Here is a 25,191-nt window from a genome sequence, read left to right on the forward strand (position 1 = left end):
AGCATCAGATTCCTCCCACATGGCAAGTAAGTTCCCGAAGGACAGGGAACAAGGAATCTCCCATTCCTCCCCAATGCCTAGACAGTAGTACTTTGCAAAAGTTAGGCCCTTTATTATGAGCATTATGATGAGTAATAAAATGCAATAAAGGGTTGAATAACTATTATTGTAAAAATATAACAAATTTTTCATTTTCTACTTTGTTTTATCTAAATTAACATTCTATGGTATAAATAATATATCTTTAAAATGATAAACAGCTGCTGATTCTCTTGACTGTCAAAAAACAAAATACTCATAAATCGGACTTTTAATGATTGCAGTAATACAGTTCATCAATTACATTTTTAAATTCTCTATTATATCTATGTTCAAATAGTTTGGGATAGTTGAGGTAATAACCCTCAGAGTGGGGTTCTCCATCTGAGTTCTAACCTAGTATTTAAAGCTGCACATGCTTCTGTGTTGAAAATGTATTTCAAAGTAATATAAATCTAACAAAATCAAAATATCAAATTCTTAACTCTGCTTTGTTTTTCAAAGAACAGGACTGTTAAGGAAAGCAATAAAACAATACAAACAACAGTTGGTTTGTTTTGATCAAAATAATTAATTTAAATGAAGACAAATCACTCTGACAATGGTTGACCAACTTCTCTTTTTCTTCTGTGAAACTATTGAAAGGGTGGTTACAACATGGAATTTCAATATTTGAAAAACATTGTGTTGGCAGGCTTTTAGAGACTTTCAGTTTGCAATATTAAGGATACTGTCCTACTACTAAACCCAGTCACAGTTCTATAAAAGTACAGGTTGCTACTTTTAAGAGAAAACATTCATTTTATAAGCACCGTGACAGGCACTGTCCCAAGTCATCTTTAAGTTTCAAGTTATGTATCTGGAACATGTACCTGTTATAAAGCAAACAGAAAGAGAAACCAAAACAAATTATGTTATAGCCTAGATTAACAGTATTTTAGGTCTTCCCTTAATAACCAGTTTTGAAGGAACCAGTGATAACTGACCCCCACCTGGGTGTCCTCTTCTCCGTTCTCCCTAAGGCTTTTAATAAAACCAGCTTTACGTTAAACATGTACACATTATTTTTAATAGTCCTTGAGGGGCAGAGAAGGGAGGATGTGTGCTGCATTTCAATAGGAAGGTATTCAACTGTAAAGATTTCAGAAATGAAAGCTGTTGAAACCAAGTAGGTATTTTCTGCCTTGTAAGTCCTACTGACTGCCTGAAAAGGTAAGAGGGGTGGAGAAGAGGACATAAAAACATTAAAGGGCAAAGAATCTGTAACTTCTAAGAAGCATTTTTTCTACCTGTAAAAATATGAGTGTTTTTTTAACTTCATTTCATATTCCATGTCCCACGAGAGGAAGGGGAAGCAAAATTGCTTCTAATTCTGAGGCAGAGAGAGGAGAGAGGAGAGAGAGAGAGAGAGAGAGAGAGAGAGAGCGAGCAGTTCAGGATACACTAAAAGGAAACCCCAAGAAATTTCACAACTCTTTGCCATAAATAGCCTTTCTTCTCACTCTGGATACCTCCTCCTTTACATCAGTAAGGCTCAGCCTCCACGCACGCAGAAGCACCATTCACAAATCCCTCCGTCACCCTTACCCCTTGCTGGCACCGTGTGTACGAGTCCCTGGGACACAAGCCAAAAGTCGAAGGGGCCAGGGGGCCACATGCGGTTTCAGCTTACGGCTGACTTTCTGCTCAGGTGAACCAACCCACTGGTTAGTCTGGAGCGCGCGCGCACACACACACACACACAACCTGGCGCCCTTGACGCTCCACCACAAAGCAAGTGGTTCAATCTAAGTCGCTGCCGTTACTGCTGCCTCTGGGTAAGGTCTTGCTTCTAACCCAGGAAACCGGCACCAGAACACAAGCAGGCGGAGGCAAGAGGCGGTCCCGGCCCGGCACTGCGGTTCCTCCGGGAGCCCCTGGCTCCCCGCCCCCTCCTCCCCTTCTCCCTCTTCGCCGCCGTCTCCGCCTCAGCACCCGCAGTCCGGGGCGCCAGCGCTGGCCGGTCGCCTCTACCTGCGGGACGCGAGTGGCGAGGAAGGGGAGCGACCCGAAGCCTGCGCCAACTCTTGCCTCCTTGGCCAGCGCTCCGCATCGCCCTGGAGCGGCCGCCGCGGCCGCAAGCAACAAACCACGCAGCAGCGTGGAGGAAATGGCCACGCAGCGAACTGGGAGTCGCGGGCCATTGGTGAGCGAGCCCGCCCGCCTCCTTCCCACCCCGCCCGCAAGGCCAGGTCTCTGCGCCGAGCACGCCGGGCCCGCGGCCGGCGCTCCGGGCCTGGGCGCGCGCTGCTCCCGGGCGGCCCCCGACACGGCGCGGTCACCTGCCGAGCGGTCATCCCCGCGTCCGCCTGCGGCCGGCCCCGCACAGCGGCGACGCGACGCGCGACCCACTGAGCGCTGAGGCACCAGGGGCGTTACTACCTTGAGGGCTCCGTGCGCTTGTTAAGGCTCCTCCCGGGCACTCAGGGATTTATGTCTTCGGGGCACGGGGGTGTCCTTCCTGGTCCCCCTCCTCTGCCCTCCCTCCCCTTCTCGGCTGTTGGGCTCCTCTCCACTCCCAGTTGCACAGAGTCGAGCTGCGTTATTTAATAATCCTCCTGCTCCTCCTGCCTGCGCCAGCAGAGCTGCTCTGCCCGAGCCACCGCTTCCCAGTCAGTCATGTTGAGAGAGAGAAAGAGAGAGAGAGAGAGAGAGGCGGATTGGCAGCAGGTCGGCGACTATTTGTGGTGAGGGAGAGAAGAGCAGATCAAGAGGAGGGCAGGGGAGGGACGTGGGGAGGCGCTTCCAAGTGTGTGAGTGCGCGGAGTATGACTGTGTGGGGAGCGCGCGAGCCACCTCCCCGGCAGGCCGCGCTCCGGGGCTGTGAGGAGGGCGGGCCCCAGCGCGGCTTTTATACAAGGGGAGTGGGGTGGGCTGGGCGGGGCGGCTTGGAGGGCGGCGCCCGGCCCACTGCGTCCGCTGGCTTCCACGCACGCATCCTCTGGCATCGACGCGCGCACACCCACTGCTGGCCCGATGCTGAGTTTTCATTTTAGGGGAAGCAGTATCTCACCGCGCTGACCTGGCCTTTTCCCCCAGTCCATCCTCGTGCTTGCGTGGAGTTCAAGTGCATGGGCAGGTCAAGACTACAGAATAGGGGAAGTCTGAAGAAACGTGAAGTGACTGCGGGGATGCTGGAAATAAATGCACTGTATTTCTCCTCTCCAGGGTTCCGATGTTATCTTCTTTCTCTTCCTCCTGTAAGGGAAGGAATTACCAGATTCTTTCTCCGCTTTTCCTTCTCACCCACACAGTTCACATCCTGACAAGTGTCTTCCTTCCTCAGTAACAAGAAAAGAAACCTAGCTTCTTTCCTTTAAGCAGGTCACACCTCCCAGGAACCATTTGCAGCAATCAATTCTGTAAGATAATGGAAGCACTGCGAATAAGTCCGAGAGTGGAACTTGTGTTCCTACAAGGAAGGCCCTACACAATACAGGCATTACAAGAGAACCAGCTCAATTTGACATCATTTGACTGATGGTCCCCTGGAGAAAATTTGCCAGTTTAGAGATCGAAAAGACTTTTGATGCATGGTTCTGTTGCCTACATAATTTATTTTCCCCTGATCCTCTCTCCCCTTGCACTGCCTCATTTCCTTTCAGGTTTACACTGAGTACTGAACTCTTTCCCATCCATCCCCTTCTTTATCTCCACTCCAGTATTATTTATGCCTTTAGCAGGCAATACAACAAATGTAGTGCATTTAATTCTGTGTGTGTGTGTGTGTGTGTGTGTGTGTGCGCGCGCGCGCGCGCGCATCTGTTTTTAACCCATTCTGGTAGAATGTAGGACCATTTCTAGGTAGAAAATGCATCCCCAATATTAAGTTTGTACGCCTAACATCACGTCCCTTACCTCCTGCCCAGATTACAAGATGTTGTGATCAGGTGCACTGAGGTATTGAGAAACAACTTCCAGAAATCAAGTGATCTACACTTTTTTCAAGGTGTGTTTGTGTGTGCGCGCGCGCGTGCGCGCGCTCTGTGTAATCTAACTGGCTATGATCTAACTTCTGAAATGTGGTTATATTGGGAATAAAAGCAAGATGTATTTTTTAAATGAATCTGAGTGGTCAATGTATATTATAGCATGGGGACAACTCTGCTTTTGGGAGACAACTGTAGGAAACATTTTTCATAAGTTAGACAAAACGAAGATAAGATTTAGGAGACTACAGAGGAGGCGGCAAGGTTGACAACTCAGTTGTCATATCTTCTTCCATGGCTTGTGACCATTGTACATCTTTAGGGTTTTGTCATATGCTGGCACCTTACATATTCTCCATATATTTTACCCTTTCACATTGACGTTCCTGTCTCATAATTCTTCCATCTCTCATACAGAGTTTAGCAAACATCAAAAATGATTTAAGCATGTGATCATGACCTAACAAAGAAGAGATATTAAGGAGTGTGATAAAAACAAAGTGATATTGGAAAGGACAGCAAGTTGGGACAGGTGCATGAATATATCAATATTATAAGTATATAGGTCATTAAAGCTTCTTTGATTAAGCATTGGAAAAATGAATGGACTAACAAAGTATATTGGGATTGATAGTGTTCCCTATGGGACAGCTATTATTATTTCCTCAATTTTACAAACCAAGAAAGTTAAATTTTGAAAGTGTGTGTAGATAACCTAAGATCATACAAAGAATAAGTAATGTCAATGGAACTCAACCTGTCTTATTCTACTGTCCATATCACGTCCCATTCAGAAGGCCTGGCTTACTTAAAAATCTCAGGACTTTCCTTAGAGCTTTTGTTTATGAAATAAGCTGACCTACAATCCTTTGGCATTTTTCTTCTACCTCCTTCTTATTACAATGCAAGAGCAATTTATGAAATGTTAATATTTTTTAGGGCTGATCAACGATTTAAAAAGTCTTAACATACTTGAACTCATAAATGGAAAAAGAAAACTTTCCTACACAGTCCATTCTGAAAGAAACCTGGGTGTCATTGTAAAAGGAAATTTTGTAGAGGAGATATTACTGAACATTTGCATCTAGTGAATACATAGGTGGTTTGAGAGCTATAAACAGACATTTTAAAAAGTTATGTCCTCCTAAAAGGATGATACTCAATCATATTCAGCAAGTTTGTGGTGTTTTCGGTGTCCTGGTTCTCTATTTAATTGTCATTAATAATAATTTGATTATAACTCTATATTGCATACTTCAAAATTATACATTAGACCAGATATTTCAAGGGCATTTTTGGTAACCACAACTGATTGTAATTTTTACACTCTCAGTTCCATTCATAATTGCTGAGAACCATGACAATCTGTCAATTGCCTTTATTCATTAAGGTATTACAGGAAGCCAACATTTCTTGCTTAATTTTCTGACAATTTTTCTTTCCAAATAAAGGCTAGAATTTATATGCACTAGACCAGAAAGACATGTGAAACATATAACTTAAAACATACTCCTGAAAAGTTTATTCATTTTAATGATTTTGTATTTTTGTTGAAAAAAATCTGCACTAGAAACCCCATTTATAAATTATAATGAACCACATTTTAGAAGTTAAGTAAATGAATTATTCTCTTTTAAGATTGTTTAATGTTTCAAGTAGAATTCCCCAATTTGCAACACTTTCAATGATACAATTTTTGTTGTGATAGGAAAACAGAAAAAGTTAATGACTCTTTCCAATTTGTTCATTTTCATCTCATGTATGCTTGCTGCTGTTTGGTTCCCAAGTGCATTTAACTGGCAAGTTCAATGAAGATTTGGCATTGCACCATTTGATGAAAGCAGAAAAATTAGGTTGCCAATTACATATGTGCCCCTTATGTGCACTGAATTCCCACTGAAGTGATGAGCCAAATTAGAAATTCCTCAGTAGTCATACCTAAAAAGTAAAAGTAGAGCCCAGGGAAGGAAAGGGAGATTTTTTCCCCAACCCTATTACTAGTCTAAGACGTTTTAGAAATAGAATTATCTTTAATACATTTGTAAAACAATGTTTGTAGATGGAGTGTCATTAAACATTTTTAAATTGCATCTCTTTTGTTCTTTCCAAGCTATTTTATGTTTCTCTGATTTACTTTATACTCTATCGTGATTAGCCAATCATTATGAAAAAATATATGAAGACCATTTCCCCCAGTTGTTTTAGCCTAATGGAATACAAAAATTCAAGAAAATATGATGCATATGGTATTAGCATTCTGGATTTCTTTCATATTACTAAGAGGTAAATTATCCTTCTGTAATGACTTTTGTAATATGAAAGTGGCATCATTAGTACCTTAGAGCAACAGGACTAGTTAATTGACATCAAGGCTAAAACAGGCACTTAGTTCAAGACAAGGACTGATGAGAAAGTGTGAGATAGGAGATGTGCAGATGGACTCAGCTGAAGTTCTAGGTCCAGAGAGCACAGAAAAACTCAATCTTAATGTAGAAAACTCTTAACTGGGCAAGTTTCCACGTAGACAAGGCACAGTAGACCAGACTTTAAATAAATTATTCTTCAGATATCTGATAGTGGTGACTATACTTGGTAAATTGTCTTTTTGCTGTGGAAATTTTGCCCAGTGGCAGGACAGCAAGATCTATTCATGTGAAAATCTAGGCAGAAGCTAAACTCAGGTGACTGGGTCAAAACACTCACTGCATGAGCTGTCTTTGATCTGGAAACTCCACAAGACACCTAGGATTCATGCTGTAGGACACACTTGGGAGGAAGACTATAAAGGTGAATGTAAGCCACTATCCTTGCGTTTTGGCTATCATGTCCCAGATTTACCAAATGATATAATTCTAAGCCCATTTTGTGGGCTAAAAGGATGGATAATAGAGGACATGGAGAGGCATCTCTTACCCAGCAACTGAAATAATCCTGAATTTCCAGGAAGACTACCCAGTTTAGGGAGCTGAAAAAATTTCGAATAGCATATAGATTTGTCAAAATAAAAATGATTTCCATTTTACATAACGTCATAAGCCCAGAATTTCACAATATAAGAGTAGCTTTATATAAATGACAAAAACTAGGAAATGCATTTTTCACATTTAAGTGGTGAAATGTGGTGAAAGGAGGCAAGAGCTAACATTAATGTTCTCTGAATTTAAGCCTCTCTGTTTATTAAGGGAGGAAAACTGAGTTAAAATAATATTTATTAACATAAAACAAAAAATTTTATAAACAGATTCACCATTAGAAACTTTTATGTAGTTTTCGCATCTTTGTTTCTCTTTATTTTCTTAATTAATTAATTGTTTTTTTTGAAACAGAGTCTCACCATGTTGCCCAGGCTGGTCTCGAACTCCTAGGCCAAGGGATCCTCCACTCTCAGCCTCCCAAAGTGCTGGGATTACAGGTATGAGCCACTTTTCTATTTCCAAATGTGACTAATGAGGTCTTTGGGAAAATAACTTCAGGATTTCATGCTTTCACGTGGAATACTTTTTTATGTTTGAATACAGTAGTTCTCTTTTACCCTTGGGGGATATGTTCAAAGACCCCCAGTGAATGTCTGAAACCACAGATAATACACACACACACACACACACACACACACATATACACATACGTGTGTGTGTGTGTGTGTGTGTGCTGATAACCAACTACTAAATGACTAACAAGCAGGTAGTATGTACAGCTGGATATGCTGGACAAAGGGATGACTCATGTCCCGGCGTATGGAGTGGGAAGGACTGAGATTTTATCACATTACTCAAAATGGCACACAATTTAAAACTTACGAATTGTTTATTTTTGGAATTTTCCGTTTAGTATTTTTGGACTGCAACGTTCCTCAGGTAGCTGAAACAGCAGAAAGTAAAACTGTGGATAAGGGGGAACTGTTGAACTATTTTTTCTGATTGTAATATTTTAAAAAGTTAACCCAATTAATTGATTAATTTCTTGATGGCTATGGGTTATATAATCAAAGTGATTTTCTTTTAATTGGGCTTTTGAGTTTTTCTATTATGATTGTCCCTAGGTATCTATGTGGGTTGTAGGCATTTTATCAAAACGAATAGGACTTGACACATTTTAAAATAAAACATCAGTTAAACCATACCTAAAAATAGTATATTGATAAAATCTGAAACTAAAACTAAATCAGGTATATAAATCATATAAATAGATATAACCATAGAAGAAATGAAACAAACTGTAATAGTATTCTGGTACTACTTAGATATATAATAAAAGTAAACAATGCTAATAAAATAATCTAAACCATATTAAACCAGTACTATAGCAGGTTGGAAACTGGTCTTACCATCTGTCACTTTCTATACTGGCAGTTTCACAAATGAGATCTCTTTTTAACAAAACATCACAGCAGGAGATACAGACATGTGAATTGTAATTAAAATGTGAAAAATGCATTTCCTAGTTTTTGTCATTTATATAAAGCTTCTCTTATAATTGTGAAATTCTGGGCTTATGACGTTATATAAAATGGAAGTCATTTTTATTTTGACAAATCTATACATTATTCGACCAAAATTTTAACTTTAGAAATGAATGCATATGCTTTCATGAATTGAAGTGTGGTTTCCTTATGTCTGGTTCACTTAGTAGTGAGATTCAATTATTTTTAATCATCCAAGTATAGAAGATGAAGAGGAATAATTTGTATATATTTATGCAGTCTAGATCATCTTAAGGACTAATGTTATTGCTTTTTATATTTATTTATCATGATATTCTGTAAATAAAAACAATATTGAATTTTATTCATTTTCTGGCAAAAAAAGCCAAAATCATACACTTAACTCTGTAATAGAAAAACTGCCTGCATTTTATATCTGGGTGAATAATAGTTTTATAGTTTCTTGGCATTTACATATCAAGCAAACCAAAATATGCAATGTATGAAATGTGACTATTATTAATGTTACAAACATTGATTAAGTGTTCAAGAAAACAATTGTGGTATATTTCAATTTTCTCAAGTTAACTAAGGTTAAAACAGCACATTTATATTCAAATAGCTCCCAATTTTTATTCTCACTGCCTATTTTTAACATCTTGGGTGTTTTCTCAAAATTTAAGTTAATATTAAAGTTAGCAGGTGTTCTTGACATTTGTTATTCTGGGATTTATTATACAAACACATTCATATCTCTAACCTACACTGGGATGTAACAATGCTTTTTTTTTTTTTTTTTTTTGCACTGTCATCATTTTCAACTTTCCCTCAAATGTTAACACTTTAAAAACAATGGATATTGAGATGGGAGTGAGTCATTACATCACCATGTAATCATGTTTCAAATATGGCTATCACAAGCATTGCATCTCATACACTGCTTGCAATGTGATGTTGAAGATGCTCTGATTGAGTGGTAAGTTATGTTTCTCCCTCTTAAGCCTTAACAGACCTTTGTGATGGTCTTAACCAACAGAATATGATGAAAATTATGTTATATAACTTCCTAGGCTAGGTCATAAAGCTGCCATTTATTTTCTCCTTGTTCTCTTGGGACTCTTGCTCTTGGAAGTTAGCCACCTGCTGTAGGGAAGCCAAGCAGCCTGTGTAAAGGCCCATATGAAGAGAAAGTAAAGCCTCCAGCCATTATCATCCCACATACAATGAGCACCAATTTGCCAACCAGGTGAGCCATCTTGGAAGTAGATCCTTCAGCTCTCAATCTGTGTACTCCAGCCAGCCATGTGAAGCAGAGGCAAGCTGCATTAGTTTTCTATTGCTGCATAACAAGTTACCGCAAACAAAATGGCTGAAAATAAACGTCAGCTTGTTAGATCACAGTTCTGTAGGTCAAGTCTAGCAAGGTGTGGCTAGTTCTTTGTTCAATATCACAGGCCTGAAATCAAGATGTTATTTAAGCTGAGTTCTCATCTGGAGGCTCTGGGGCATAGATCCACTTCCAGGCTCATTGTTCAAAATTTAGTTTCCTGCAGTTATAGGATTAAGTCTCTGTTTCTTGACACACGGCTCCCCTGATTGTCAGCCAACAACAGCAGCTTCAAATCTTCATGCTCCAAATCAGTTAGTTCTTCTTCCGCTAACCAGAGAAAACTCTCTGCCTGTAAAAGAGTCATATGATTATTTTATTAATAGGCCCACCCTGATAATCTCCCTATCTTGAGGTCAACTGTGCCATATAACATAACTATTCACTCAAGTAAAATGTATTATGCATTATGGTAACAGGTTCTAACTACATTGAAAAGGAGGTGATTATACAAGGGTGAGGGTTATTTGAATTCTGCCTATTACACAAGCTTTTCCGTAAGTCTTTAAATCCCACTAGGCTATAAGCCAGTGGTGGGCCCATGTCTTATTTGCTTGTTATTATATCCCCAATGACTTGTAGAAGCAAAATAATGGGTGCTCAGGTGAAACAAGGATTGGAGTATGTGACTGTGGATTTATTCTTTATATCATTTCCTGCAAATCATATATAATAGAGACACATTATTGTTATTCCTTTGAGAGCCTTCATTTTCCTTCAGACTACTGACAGTCTTTTGTCTCTGATTATCTTTCATAAGTTATCTTTTTTCTGAAGTAACTTCAAATATGAATGTTGCAGTCTAAGCATAATGGAGGAGTATATTCACTAACCTGATACATGATAATTATTTCAACGTCTATTTTAATTGTTAATTTCTCACCAATATGGTGTTGTTTAGTAGTAGAAAACATCTTTATTTAGAATCATAAAGAAGTAAAATTTGAAGGAACCTTAGTTATTCAACAAATATGTACTGAAGATACTAAACCACACAAATATTAGGGATACCAAGATGGGAAAAATCTTTTCCTATTGAGATGGTCCTTATAGAATACATTATGAAGTACAATCCAAAAGGTACACAAGCAGTTACTCCTTGGTTTCAGGGAAATCACAACCTGATCCTAGACATACTGCAACAAACAATCACAGTAGCTGACTCTCAGTCTTTATTTTACTTTGGTGGATTCTGGATTGGAGTTGTTTTATACTGTGTTATCTTGTGAAACTTGTTTTCCTGGAAATCTCTTCCTCTTATGGTTCTGAATTAGGGTTGGCTGGAAGAGAAGTCTTCATGAGACTTGGAAGAAAAAAATTAAAAGGACAGGTTTATTACACATTGAAGATCAGTGTATGGAACCAGGTTCTGTTTTTGCTCCTGCTCCTTGCTGATCTGCTAGCTCACCTTACTGATTTGTGGCAGCAGCTGCATCTGAAGTTCCCTCCACTCCTGGGAGATCTTCTTAATCCTCTTAGAATGTGCATGTACAAATGTGAAGAGTGCCAGGAACTACTGCATTATCACTTGTGTTGTTGACGTTGGAGGTGGCTAGAGACAGATGTAGATAGAGATTGTCTTTTGGGGTCCAAAATATCCAGTTTATCCCAGCCAATCTCAAGTCCACAGATAGATTTTCTTCACAACTTTCAGTTCTGCTGATGCTAGTGGCTTTAAGCTAGCCTTAGTTGCGTAGCAACAAATTTGCATAGACATCTTTCAAGCTCCCGCAGTTGCATAAGGTCCAATCCCTGCAATAAATATCTTATTCAATATCATTTATATTACCTCTGCTTCTCTGATGGAACATTCACTTACATGGATATATTTTGTAGAAATAACCAAAACAGCTTTGATGACTGGAGGTAGATGATGGGGAAAGATAAGAGACAAAGGTGAGTATTTCATAAATCAACCTCATGATTTTGATCATCTATTTGAAATATGTATTTAATTTTAAGCTTCTAGGACACCACAGTTCCTTGGTTTTACTCCTAACTTCCTCTGTCTGTACTTTCTACTCTTCTTTGCTAGATTCCACTCACATCCATGGCCTCTATATTTAGAGCGTTCCAAGACTCAGGATTTCAATTTCTGTTTTCTATCCATCATTCATTTCTTTGGTGAGCCCATTTAAGCTCCAAGTTGTGATGTCATGTGAATGCTGATGACATCCAAATTTGTATCTCCAGTCCTGAACACCTAACTCATGTCTAACTGCCCAGTTGACATCTCTGTGTGTAGGAGCATCTCAAACTTAACATATTCAAAGCCTCCTGGAACTCCTTTCAGAAATTGTTCTGTATGTAGTCTTCATTATCTCAGGCAATGGAAACTCCATTCTTCCAGTCATTTGTGTTGAAGACCTTAGATTATTTTTAGCTTTTCTTTTTCTCTTATAATGTTCATCTAATGTGTTCCCAAATCCTGTTGGCTTTATCATCACATGATATGCAGTATCCAATCACTTCTCAAAACTTCCACTGCTGTGAACTGGTCTAAGCCACCATCATCTTTTATCTAGGTTATTTCAAAGGGCTTATAACTGATTTCTGCATCTACCTTTGCCCCTCACAGTATATTCTCAACTCTGCAGACATGGTTATCATCTTAAAATCTGTCAGATCATGCCACTGTCCTGCTTCAAATCCTCCAATGACATCCTGTCTCACTGAGAGTAAATGTCATTACATGACCCATCCCTCACCACTATATATTGTTACAGTTGTCTCTGTGGAATCTCCTGCTGGGTCATGGAGGGGGCCTTCCTTCCTTCCTTTCTGACTTTGCTCAAATGTCACTTCATTGATGCCTTCCCTGGCCATTACATGTAAAATAGTAACTTCACCCCATACTTACATTCACATCCCCTTCCAAGCCCCCTCACCTGCTTTATTTTTCCTTGGCACTTATCACTATCTAAAACACTGCTTATTCTATGTATTTATTCTTGTTTAATGTATTCATCCTCCACTGATATAAAAGATACTGAAGACAGAGATATTTCCATTTTTCCCAGGGCCTGGTGGAGTTTCTTACACATAGAACCCTCAATAAATATTTGTTCAATAAGGAGAATAATCACTGATAAAACCACAAAACCATATATGCAATGCTAGAAGCACATACAAGAAGTATAACAGGGGGATGGAGAAGGTTTCTAATGCTCTTCGTTGACTTTTCTGAAAAGCAAGAACAAATTCTTGCCATTTTGAACACATTTTTAAGAGATTTTTGTATGGGATATTTTTCTTCTGCTAAATCTCGGTGTTTATGAGTCATGTGGTAACTGAGAAATTTATCTTCACAGTGATTCTAAAAGCAGATGGCATTCATTCATTTATTCATTCAGTCCATGTATTCAGAGAAACAGAACCAATAGGGTATAAAAATATATACACACATATAAACCTGAGAAGATTTATTATGGTAATTGGCTCACAGGAGTATGAAGGCCAAGAAGTCCCATGATCTGCCATCTGCAAGCTTGAAGAACCGGGAAAGCTGATGGTTTAATTCTGCCCAAATGTGAAGACCTGAAAACCAGAAGCGTCTGAGGGCAGAAAAGATGATGTTCCAGCTCAAACAGAGAGCAGCTTTACCCTTCCCCACACTTTGTATTTTTCTTCTATTTGGGCCCCAAACAGATTGGATGATGTCTGCCCACATTGTTGAGGTTGATCTTCTTTATTCAGTATACTGATTTAAATGCTAATCTCTTCCAGAAACTCCCTCACAGACAAAAAGTAATAATGTTTTGAGTCATAAGTAGTACTGCCTAGTTGGGTTGTTGTAATTTTTCACTGACTTTAATAACAGGACATGATAATATTAAGATTCACCCTAAGGGATCTCCTGTATTTCACGCATGCTCCTACTTAAACTACCATTGTGGAGTGGTAGTCCATTTCCCTTGATAGTCTGTATCAATAATCTCAGCCAACACCACAACTCTCTTCTAGGCCTGTTGACTCAGAAGCATTAGAAGTTCAAAGTGGCCTAGTGTTAGCCTTAATTTCCAGTTCAATGAAATTATTGTTGTGTCTCCTGGTCTAAACATTCTTCTCTCTGGAACTAAGACCTCTAGGCCAGCAGAACATAAATTCTTGAGAACAAGAAACTGATTCTGGACCTAGCTATTGGAGAAACAGGACTTTATACTGAATGATGATTCAGAGCATATACAGCCTCCTGAAGAATCTTGCTCCAGCCTTGCAATATATTGCACCTAGCTGGCACTGTAATTGAGTCTTCAATAGGCCATTTCACTGTTCTATCAAGCCACCTGCTTCAGGATGATGGGGAACATGGTAAGACTAGTGAATTTATGAGCATGGGCTCACTGCTACACTTCTTTTGCTGTAGTGTGTTCCTTGATCAGAAATGATGCTGTGTAAAGAACCATGCTAATAGATAAGGCATTCTGTAAGTAAATAGATGGTAGTTTTGTCAGAAACATTGCAGAGAAGCCAAACCTGTAAACCCATATCCAGAGTGTCTAATCAGTAAGGCTGTCCCTTCCATGATGGAAGTGATCCCATATAACCAAACTGCCACCTGGTAGCTGGCTGATCTCCCCAGGAAACTGTGACGTTACCAGGGGTTCAGTGTTGGTCTCTGCTGCTGGTGGATTGCCACTCAGCAGTGGCCATATTCAGGTCAGCTTTGGTGGGCAGAAGTCCACGTTGCTGAGTCCATGCATAACCTCCATCTCTCCCACCATGGCCATGTTTTTCATGCGTCTATTGGGCGGTGACAGGGCTGACTAGGGAAAACCTCACTGATATTCTTAGAATGGGTCATCCTATCCACTTGATTATTAAAATCTTCATCTGATGAGTCTACCTATTGGTGAGCATTTATGTAGGACCCACGTATCTTCATGGGTTTTTGGGGGATTTTTTTTTTTTTGGTCTGTAGAGAGGTCTTTCCACATACTTTTTCCCCAGATTTCTTCACCACTTATTTTTCAATCATATTCCTTCCCTAGGCCCTGACCATCCAGCCCAACCATGGGCTATAGCCCATGAATTAGTATTTAATCTCACATCTGACTGTTTCTCTTTCCAAGCAAAGTGCACGACCAGGTGCATTACAAGATGTTTTGCCTGCTGGGAGAGTTTTGGTCCAACAACGTCCTTCAGGGATGTCCTGGAGAGGAGATGCAGTGCTAGAGCTGTCCACTTTCAGGTGGTCCTTGCATATCATGTAGAACCATCTGTAAACCAGGCTCGAGTCTTGTAAACTGCATACTGAAAGGAGTAATGCACTGCATTGCTATGTTGTGGTCAACAATGACCTGCATTTACAACAGTGGTCCCATAAGATTATAATAGGGCTGAAAAATTCCTGTCACCCAATGACTTTGTATCCATTGTAATGTGGTAGCACAACACATTATTCAAATTTGCGATGTTAGTGTAAACAAATGTACTGCACTGCCAGTCATAGTCATATAAAAGTGTAACACATATAATTATGCAACATAAACAATTATGTAACATATATAATACTTGATAATAGTAATGAACAACTATGTTACTAGTTTACGTATTTATTTTTAATCATATTTTAGAGTGTACTCCTTCTACTTATAAAATAGAGGTTAACTGTAAAATAGCCTCAGGCAGGTCCTTCAGGAGGTATCCTGAAGAACGCATTGTTATCATAGGAGATGACAGCTCCATGCATGTTATTGTCCCTGAAGACCTTCTAGTGGGAGAAGATGTCAAGGTGGGACACAGGGGTATTGATGATCCTGAATCTGTGTAGGCCTAGGCTAATGTGTGTGTTTGTGGTTTAGTTTTTCACAAAATAAAATGTTTAAAAAGTAAAAAAAAAGTAAAGTTTAAAATAGAAAAAAGTTTATAGAATAAGAATGCAAGGCTGGGCGCGGTGGCTCACGCTTGTAATCCTAGCACTTTGGGAGGCCGAGGTGGGAGGATCACGAGGTCAGGAGGTTGAGACCATGGTGAAACCCCGTCTCTACTAAAAATACAAAACATTAGCCGGGCGTGGTGGCGGGCGCTACTCGGAGAGGCTGAGGCAGGAGAATGGCGTGAACCCGGAAGGCGGAGCTTGCAGTGAGCCGAGATTGCGCCATGCACTCCAGCCTGGGCGACAGAGCGAGACTCCGTCTCAAAAAATAAAAGAATACAAAGAAAGAAAATATTTTTGTACAGCTGTTATGTGTTTGTGTTTTAAGCTGTGTTATTACAGAAGAGTCAACAAGTTAAAAAACATTTAAAAGTTTATAAAGTAAAAATGTTACAGTGAGCTAAGGTTAATATATTATTGAAGAAAAAATTCCTAAAATAAATGTAGTGTAGTCTAGCTATATAGTGTTTACAAAGTCTACAGTAGTATATGGCAATGTCCTAGGCCTTCATACTCACTTGCCACTTACTCACTGACTCATCCAGAGAACTTCCAGTCCTGTAAGCTCCATTCATGGTAAGTGCCTTATATGGGTGTACTATTTTTTATCTTGCACACCATATTTTTATTGTACCTTTTCTAGGTTGAGATGCACAAGCACTTCTCATTGTGTTACAATTGCCTAAAGTATTCAGTACAGTAACATGTTGTATAGGTTTGTAGCCTTATATAGCCTAGGTGTATAGTAAGCTGTACCATCTAGGTTTGTGTAAATATACTCTATGATGTTTACACAAGGATGAAATCTCCTCATGATGCATTTCTCAGAACATATCCCCATTGTTAAGTGGCACATGACTGTGTATATATATATATATATATATATGTATATATATACACGTGTATATTTATATATATACACGTGTATATTTACAGGAGATATATATACACATACACACATGAATATACATAATATATATTAATGTATAGAATTTATATGAACAGGATGTATATTCATATATACATATATGAATATATATACACATTATATATATGGACACACACACATACAGAGAAGAGAGAGAGATTATCGAAATTGACTCAGCTATTATGGAGGCCAAGAAATTCCGTGATCTGCCATCTGCAAGCTGATATCCAAGGGGTGGGGAAGATGGATGTCCCAGATAAAACAGAGAGGAATTTTGCCCTTTCTCAGCCTTTTTGTTCTCTTCTGGCCCTGAATTAATTGGATGATGCCTACCCAGATTGTTGAGGGTGATTTTTATTTAGTGTACTGATTCAAATGCTGACCTCTTTCAGAGACACCCTCACTGACATGTCCAGAGTAATGTTTTACCAACTATCTATGTATCCCTTAGCCCAGTTAAGTTGAGGCATTAAATTAACTATCATAGTCCACAAATTGAGTGGCTACTATGTACCAGGAGCTAGATACAATAGTGAATCCTGCAATATTCAAAAACTTTTAATATATTATTGTTATTATTATGTTGTGATTTTTAAAGAGTTTCTTGCTCTGTCATCTAGTCTGGAGTGAGTAGTGCTATCATAGCTCACTGTAACCTCAAACTCCTGAGCTAAAGTGATCCTCCCGCCTCAGCCACCTAAGTAGCTAGGATTAAGGTGTATACCACCATCCCTGGCTTATTTTTAACATTTGTGTAGAGACAGGGTCACACTATGTTGCCCTGGCCGGTCTGAAACTCCTGGCCTCAAGCAATTCTCCTGCCTTTGCCTCCCAGTGCTCTGTGATTTACAGCCATGAATCACCCCACACAGCCACAAATTTTAATTAAACATTGGCAATATAGTAGGCAGATGCTAAGTTATGGAGATTTAAAAAAATTAAAATACAGGCAAGAGGTGAAATTCTAATAGGAAAGCTAAATAAATAGGCAATTACTAAACTGTATTAATACTATAATAGATGCAAAATGGAATATTTTGTATTATCTAACAGGTATAAATAATGCAGACTTAAGGGGTGGATTGTCAGGGAAAGATTCTTAAAAGTTATTTTATCTGGCCTAAAGTCAAAAAAGTATTGCTTGACTGCATAAACTTTATTAGACAAGTGCAGCATAATATTTATTCCATTTTTTCAGTAAGGATTCGTTAATGTTTTAATATTCTAATAACTTAAAAATATATTCATTTGGCACTGTTATTTTAATAAACATTAAATTTATGAAGCCATCTTTAATCTACAAATTTTATTTTTTATTTTAATTACTAATCTAAAATAAGATGAGACTGATCATTTAGACATCTTGAATGTTTTCCAGATTAATGTCAACATAATGAAAAATATTTATGCACCTATATATGTGAGAATCTCTGCTCATGAAAAATAACACATTAGATAATATATTCCTAAGAACCATAAAGGTGAAAAGGAATGACAGTTCTGCAATTTCTCTTTTTTTCTTGGGATTCAATATATGGGAAAAAAGCCACATAATTTTTAGTCATCTTCTGATTTATTTAATTGTATATTTAGTTGTTGACATCAAAAGCATTAATTTTTTAGTTTTTAAATCCTGTGTTCAAGTGAAATGTCTAAACAAAGAAGATGATGTGCTATTTTGCAGAAACACTGTATGTTGGAAAAGTTGTTTAAGTTATGTGTTTAGTGCAATCCTAAGGCTACTACTCAGGAAAGGCACCAATTAGAAATAGACTTGAAGAACAACCAGAAGGCTTAAATATAATTTCTTCCTGAATATTCTCCCTGAATTCAAATTGTTATGCTAACATGCATAGTTCACTCAATATTTTTATATGTCATAAATTTTTTGAAGCAGTACTATTTTTGTCCATATCCTGCATAAAACACAGCCTCAAAATATAGGTCAGAGTGTTACTGACTGCTTAGAGCAAGTACACACTTGGGAAATTTATTTTCCTAAAGACATATCTGAAGACCGATAGGTGTTTGGACTTTTTGTTATTGAGATGTTGTTATAAAATCTGTAAAGGTCTCTATCTTTTATATGTAAACATAAATGAACATTTAATATAAACACCAAGGATCTGTTTAAAAGAGATTCATGTCTAAATTTTAAGGCTTATGCATTAACTTGAATCTTTTAGAAATGCCATACCTTGATAAAATCAGATTATATAGCCGAAGCATCATCTAGGAAAAGAAACTTCTTTCCTTGTAATTTTAATGTCCAGATTAATGCTGTATGTATAATAATATGATTCACCTGCTCATCCTATTCAGGGCGTGAGACTGTGCTTCTTATGTTATCCATTCAATTTGGTATTTTTCTTCTAACGAAGGCACATCTGCGTTCTTTTAGTGTTAATTTTCAATGTTCTCCTAGGAAAAGTATGCCTGGAGTCTGGATGATTACTTCTTGGGAAGCATTTTCTTTTGAAAGGGTGACATAAGTGCTAAAGCATGTAGAATGTGCTACCATATTAAATACGTGTTCATTAACAAAAATAAATTAAAAATGAAGGTGTTTAACGTCTCTAGGGCAATAGCAAGTTATGCCTCATCAATTTGCATGAACTTGCATCCCTAAAGTTTCTTCCACTTCGACTCTATAAAATGTATAGACTCACACACGTTTTGGGAGACACTTCTAAGAGGTTCTTTTCCTCTTAACTTTTAAAATGTTTAAGGTGTTTGTAGGCATTTAATTCCAGTAACTGCTGTTATTTAAATTTTTTGTAGAATATACAGCAGTATACAAATACCTCCACATAATACTTTGTCAAGAAAAAGATCTTTTGATTAGAAAAAAAAATCTAGCCCGTGTTTTTTAAGGAAATGATTTCTCCTTTGTTTTCTATATCTTCAATCACTTCCACTCTCTCTTCTTCTCTTCCTCCTGCTATTCCTCTTTCTTTTCTTCCCCTGTCAGCATCCCTCCCACTCCCATTTCTTTCTCATAATCATAATGACTGACTTCAATTGGGGCCTTATTCACATGATAGATACTGTACCATTTCTTCAAATGTCTTAATTAAAGTAAATACATTTTTAAATAAAACCAAACATAGGATAGACTTTACTCTTGTATTTCCTTGATTAAGTTAAACACGTAACTCCATTTGTGTGGGTTAAGCTACCAGTTGATGAATAGATTATTTCCAGTGCTTGTGAGCTTGCCTCAAAATTCTCAGAGTAGATTTTTATAGCATAAGGGTTTTTCAGAGAATGTATGATGGTTACATATGTGCCACTGGCATCATAAAGGTAAGGTCATCATTTAAATTATTGCCGTTCACAGTCTTCTATATTCACAAACTTCCTAGCTCCACTGTAATCAACTTGTAAAGGAAGCCATGCCAATGGTTGAGAAAAGAAAAAGTGTGATTAATAGTGCACTTCTCTACTTCAATAAAATAAAATAATAACAACAAAATAAAAACTGGAGTGGGGGAGATGGCATACACCTGATTGTTGCTTAAACAGAAGGCATATTTTTTAAAAAATATGGCTCAACTGTATAAATTAGGAAAAGGTATATAAACCTAATAGCTGCTCCAGTAAAAGGTCATAAAATGAAGTGATGATGAGTGCCAGCTTTGCAGGTCCCACAGAGCTGGCGTCAAATATTTGCACCAGATTAATTAGCAGACCAACTTTGGGTAAGTTACTTAACCTCTATAATCCTCAGTTTCTGCATATGCAAAATGACAATAATAATAGTTTTGCCATCATTGGGTGTTTGAGAGGATTAAATGAGAGAGCATGGGAACGTTTAGTATGGTACCTGAACAAGTATTTAGTAGATGGTTATCTATTCTTATTAATATGCACCAAAGTCAACTTGGTAACTCAGTGGAAATATGAATTCCTCCAAACTGCTGGGCAACTAACTATATGTAAAAAGAACTCCAAATTACCCTCTGTAATATAAATAAGTGGTAAAAAAAAGAATTCAATTTTTTGTGCAATTTGCCATAACATAGCTAGATTTATTTTCTAGTCATAACATTCTTAAGTAATGTTTTTTCTAGTATTTAAAAAAATTTTCTTGAACATCTAGAATTTGTCAGCTGTTCTAAGACCAGAGTGAAGATAAAGCAGTGGACAAGGCAGGTAGAGTTCTTGCTTTCCTGGAATTTACATTCTGGTCAGTAGAAGAATGAGGTAAAGACAGACAGAGAACAAATGTATTAATAATACATAAATAAGGTAATTTCATAAAATGATACATGCAATGAAAACAGGAAATCAACATGCTACTCAGTGCATGATGGGGTGACTTCTTTGATTTGCATGTTGTGTTAGGCCATTCTTGCATTGCTGTAAATACCTGAGACTGAGTAATTTATAAGCAAAGAGGTTTAATTGCCCCACAGTTCTGCAGGCTGGAATGGTGCTGGCATCTGCTCAGCTTGTAGGAAGGTCTCCGGGAGCTTTTACTCATGGCAGGAGATGAAGCAAGAGCAGGCAAGTCACATGATGAAAGCAGAAGCAAGTGAGAGAAAATTGGAGGTGAGGCACCACCCACTTAAGTAACCAGATCTCTCAGGAGAACTCATTCACTATGGCGAGGACAGCGGCAAACTATAAGGGATCTGCCCCCATGACCCAAACACCTCTCACTAGGACCCACCTCCAACATTGAGGATTACATTTCAACATGACATTTGGTTGGGGACAAGTATGCAAACTATATCAGGAGTGCCAGGAGTGGACTTTCTTTTAAATTATATTTAAACTGATTTCTAAATAATAAGAAGGCCAGCTACAGCCAGGGCAAGACCCTAAACTGGGGACAAGTCTACTATATTTCTGCGTAGGATGAACAGAAACCAGGACAGTGTGTCTGGAGCTCATCGGTCTAGGGGAAGAAAAATGCTCAAAGAATTTATTTCGTTCTTTAATTTATTTTTTCTTTTATGGCTCATTGACTACTTTCTATTTAATCGACGTGTTTATTCTTCACGTTAGAACAAAAACATTTCTTTCTTTTATTTATGTATTTATTTTTATTTTGTTTTGTTTTTTTGAGGCAGAGTCTTGCTCTGTCACCCAGGGTGGAGTGCAGTGGCACAGTCTTGGCTCACTGCAACCCCCGCCTCCTGGGTTCAAACAATTCTCCTGCCTCAGCCTCCCAAGTAGCTAGGATTACAGGTGTGCACCACCATGCCCAGCTAATTCTTGTATTTTTAGTAGAGACAGGGTTTCACCATGTTGGCCAGGCTGGTCTTGAACTCCTGACCTTAGGCAATCTGCCCACTTCAGAATCCCAAAGAGCTGGGATTACAGGCATGAGCCACCACACCCAGCCAAAAACATTTCTTTTAAATCTAAGATAGCTACAATATCATGGAACAAGCTCACTGCACCATTCTGACATCACTGACAATATTAAAAATTCTACAAAATTTATGTCACTAGTAAGTTTCAGTGAGTCTATTTCCATCTGCAGGAATGGAAGTAGGAGGTAGGGGAAAACAGAGAATGCAGAATTGTGATATCCTTGTCCCACCAGCATGCAAATCATTTATCAATGCACCGCTATACAGAAGCTTTCACTGCCAGGGGTCTCTGAGCAAATCATTTCCATTACTAGTGTGTTCTAATAATCCCTTTGCTGACTCAGCTACCTGAATGTAAATATCATAGAAATGACTAGGAAATAAAAGCCAATTTGAAACAGCGAAAAAGGATCTAAAAGAAAATGTTTCCTACATATGCCTTCATATTCGTAACTCTTTGTTAAAAATGTACTTATCATAAAGTCTTTTGACTCTATCTGAAGCCAACAGAAGAAAAATCATTCCTTACCACATATCACTATATGCTGTTAAAGCTTCCTATCTTAAATGGCAGCTGTTTTACCCCATACTAACACAATGGATATAGCAAATCTTCAAATATTACACACACATACACACACACACACACACACACACACACACATCCCAACTGATATTGCCATAAATATCGAAATAGCCACAATGAATTCCTTAGTATTAAAGTCTTCACTGTTGATTCAATATCGGTCTTAGTGGGTTGTCTTGAGGTACAAATGGGATCACGCGCTATTTATTTGTGATATACAGGAGGTGCTTTTTAGTCTCTGCTGGAGTTTCTGTTTAGTCCTGTATTCGCTTTACATATTCAGCCTTCCCCCCAACCCCCAACAGCCTTTTAATACTACTAGCTGTTGAATTTAAAGGCTGGCCTCCGGGGGAAAAAATCCTTTGTGAGATCTATATGGTGACAATATTAAAGTAAAAAAGTAGACTAGTAATATTTTTTGGAAATTCGTTTCACATAATATTAGTGATGTAGTTTGTTACCACATTCATATCTAAAATATGAGCTAGAAATATGATTATTACAAGTGATTTTTAAACCTTCATGATTATATATCTTAAAGCCGGTCTATGAAAGTTTAAAAGGCTATAAATTGCAGAGAAGTGAGCAGCTACCTTTAGAAAGATTTTGGAATTAATAGAGTGTTGAGTTAAAATCCTATCACAATTAAAGGTAAAATATTAAAATACATTTTAGAATGTAAAGGCTTAAAGAAGAGACATGATGAAAACATAGAGTGAATTTGTGGCTATTACAATAAATGAGGAGCACTGAATCATGCCAGAATAAATTGTATCCCTGACAGTTCAAGTGAGATTTTTAAATGGTTTTACCATTCTTTTTTGGAATACACATATGATATCAGTTCATTCTTTTCCAGTCTGGTATAAATATGTGAACATTTTTTAAAAGCATAAAGTTCCTTTGTATGTAGATTCCAAAGCTCTTTTTGCATTAATGCTGGTAGGTCAGGTTGAACTTAAATAAGACCTGTTTAACAATCAGCAATTTCTTGCTTGGTTCCTAAAAGGCATGTGTAAACCTTGCCTTGGAGATCACCCTATGGAGACAGCTCAGTATGTGTGTGTATGTATATGGAGTGGTGTGGGGAAAGAACTGATTATTTGCATTTGACTCCATTGTTGCCTTCAACAGAACATAATTAGTTATTTATAATAATAATATTAATATTGTTTCCATATATACCTATTTCTGCACTTATTTGTTTCTAAATGGTGTAAATGCTTTTCTCTGTTTTATGTCCCTTAGAGTTTGCTTTACAAAATTTATTATCTAGCATAAAGAAAATTCATCATTTCTTCTAGATTATTTTGCCCCTTTTTCCCAGATAGATGTTTCCTGAAAATTACACAGCAAAAATTTGAGAAACAATAGTTGGAATATATGTCTTAGTTAAAACAGAGTGCTTGATTCTGAAAAGGAGGTAGTGTATGTTATTGCATTAATCTTCTCAGCAGCCAAGTGTGAGAGATACCTCTATTTAATAGATGAAAAACTGAGGTTTAAAGAGTGAGAAATCTGTAGAAACAAGATTCAAGTTCAGGAGATGCAGCCTCCTGCCAAATTTGGATGGGGTACAGGTAAAGTTAAGATTAGGTTATTGTAGGAGGAGCGAAAAGTGAAACAACTGGGATGAAACTGAGGTTGGTTCTTAAGAGTTGTTAATTGATAATATTTATTTCTTAAATAATGCTATAGTAAAGTTTAAAAAAATGCAGAACCCAGAAATTTCACTAGGCTAATTATGTAATTAACAACCAAATATTTATTATGAAGAATTTACTAACGCTAGATCCCAAATACTGTGTTTCTGTATTTTTTCTAGTTTAATGAGTGTTAATGGCAAACAAACAATGAAGCTCTTTTGATTGTTTAGTGATTTAATTTCTGACAGCTGTACGCATGGTGTAAAGATTAGGGAATTAACCTAAATATATATTTTTTAAGATGAAAAAGACAAAACCTACTTTTCCATTCAATGACATAGTCTTCCTTTAAATTAGAAAATGATAAATTTAAAGATAGCCCCTTTTTTCACTGGTTTGAACGTCAGCAAACTAGGGCTTTGTTAGAAAAAATGATAATTGTAGAGGCTCCATCAATCCTGGAAACTACTATTCTATTATCAGCATTCCAGCTAATTTCAGCAGTCAGCATAGAGTATGGGAAAGGTGACCTTGAATACTGTATCTGACAATCCTTGTTTGGAATATTTGCCAAACTCAACAAATTTCACGAAACTGAAAGCCAGTGCACACTGAATGGAAAAATTAGAGAATTCAAAGCAGATAAAAGTGCTTTTCAGATCCCAATCAGTTCCCTTATCTCTCTTCTAGCTCCATCTCTAACTGCCAGGCCGATTCATTATCATATCATCATTGTTTTCAGAGTCTCCTTTGCTCTCTCTTGTTCTCTTTTTTAATCACTTTTTATCATGACATCTAGTTTTATATGTTTATATAATGTATCACAGTTTCTGCCATTTTGCTACTTTCAACTTCCTTTTTATTTCCCTTTGCTTTTTCCCAAATGGCTTATACATATCAACCCTAAAAAAGAGCCAAATTTTAAGGAAATAGGAGCTAACAACAGAAACAAAAACAAAACCCATCAACAACCTTGACTACTGATTTATGATCATTTATCTAATCTAAGCACTTC

At 37.8% G+C, this 25,191-nt stretch overlaps 1 protein-coding gene across 3 annotated transcripts in view; it reads right to left on the reverse strand.

Moving 5' to 3' along the window:
- Positions 1-2,879, reverse strand: part of CCSER1 (coiled-coil serine rich protein 1) — a 1,475,382-nt gene extending 1,472,503 nt beyond the window's left edge. For all 3 annotated transcript variants that reach the window (XM_058432918.1, XM_058432913.1, XM_032139358.2), the window contains exon 1: positions 2,461-2,879. The gene's annotated coding sequence lies outside the window, so the exon portion shown is untranslated. The remainder of the gene's footprint in view (positions 1-2,460) is intronic.
- Between the last annotated feature and the right edge of the window lie 22,312 nt (positions 2,880-25,191).

Source organism: Hylobates moloch, unplaced genomic scaffold (genome assembly GCF_009828535.3).
Source record: "Hylobates moloch isolate HMO894 unplaced genomic scaffold, HMol_V3 SCAFFOLD_2, whole genome shotgun sequence".
In the NCBI taxonomy this organism is placed as follows: domain Eukaryota; kingdom Metazoa; phylum Chordata; class Mammalia; order Primates; family Hylobatidae; genus Hylobates; species Hylobates moloch.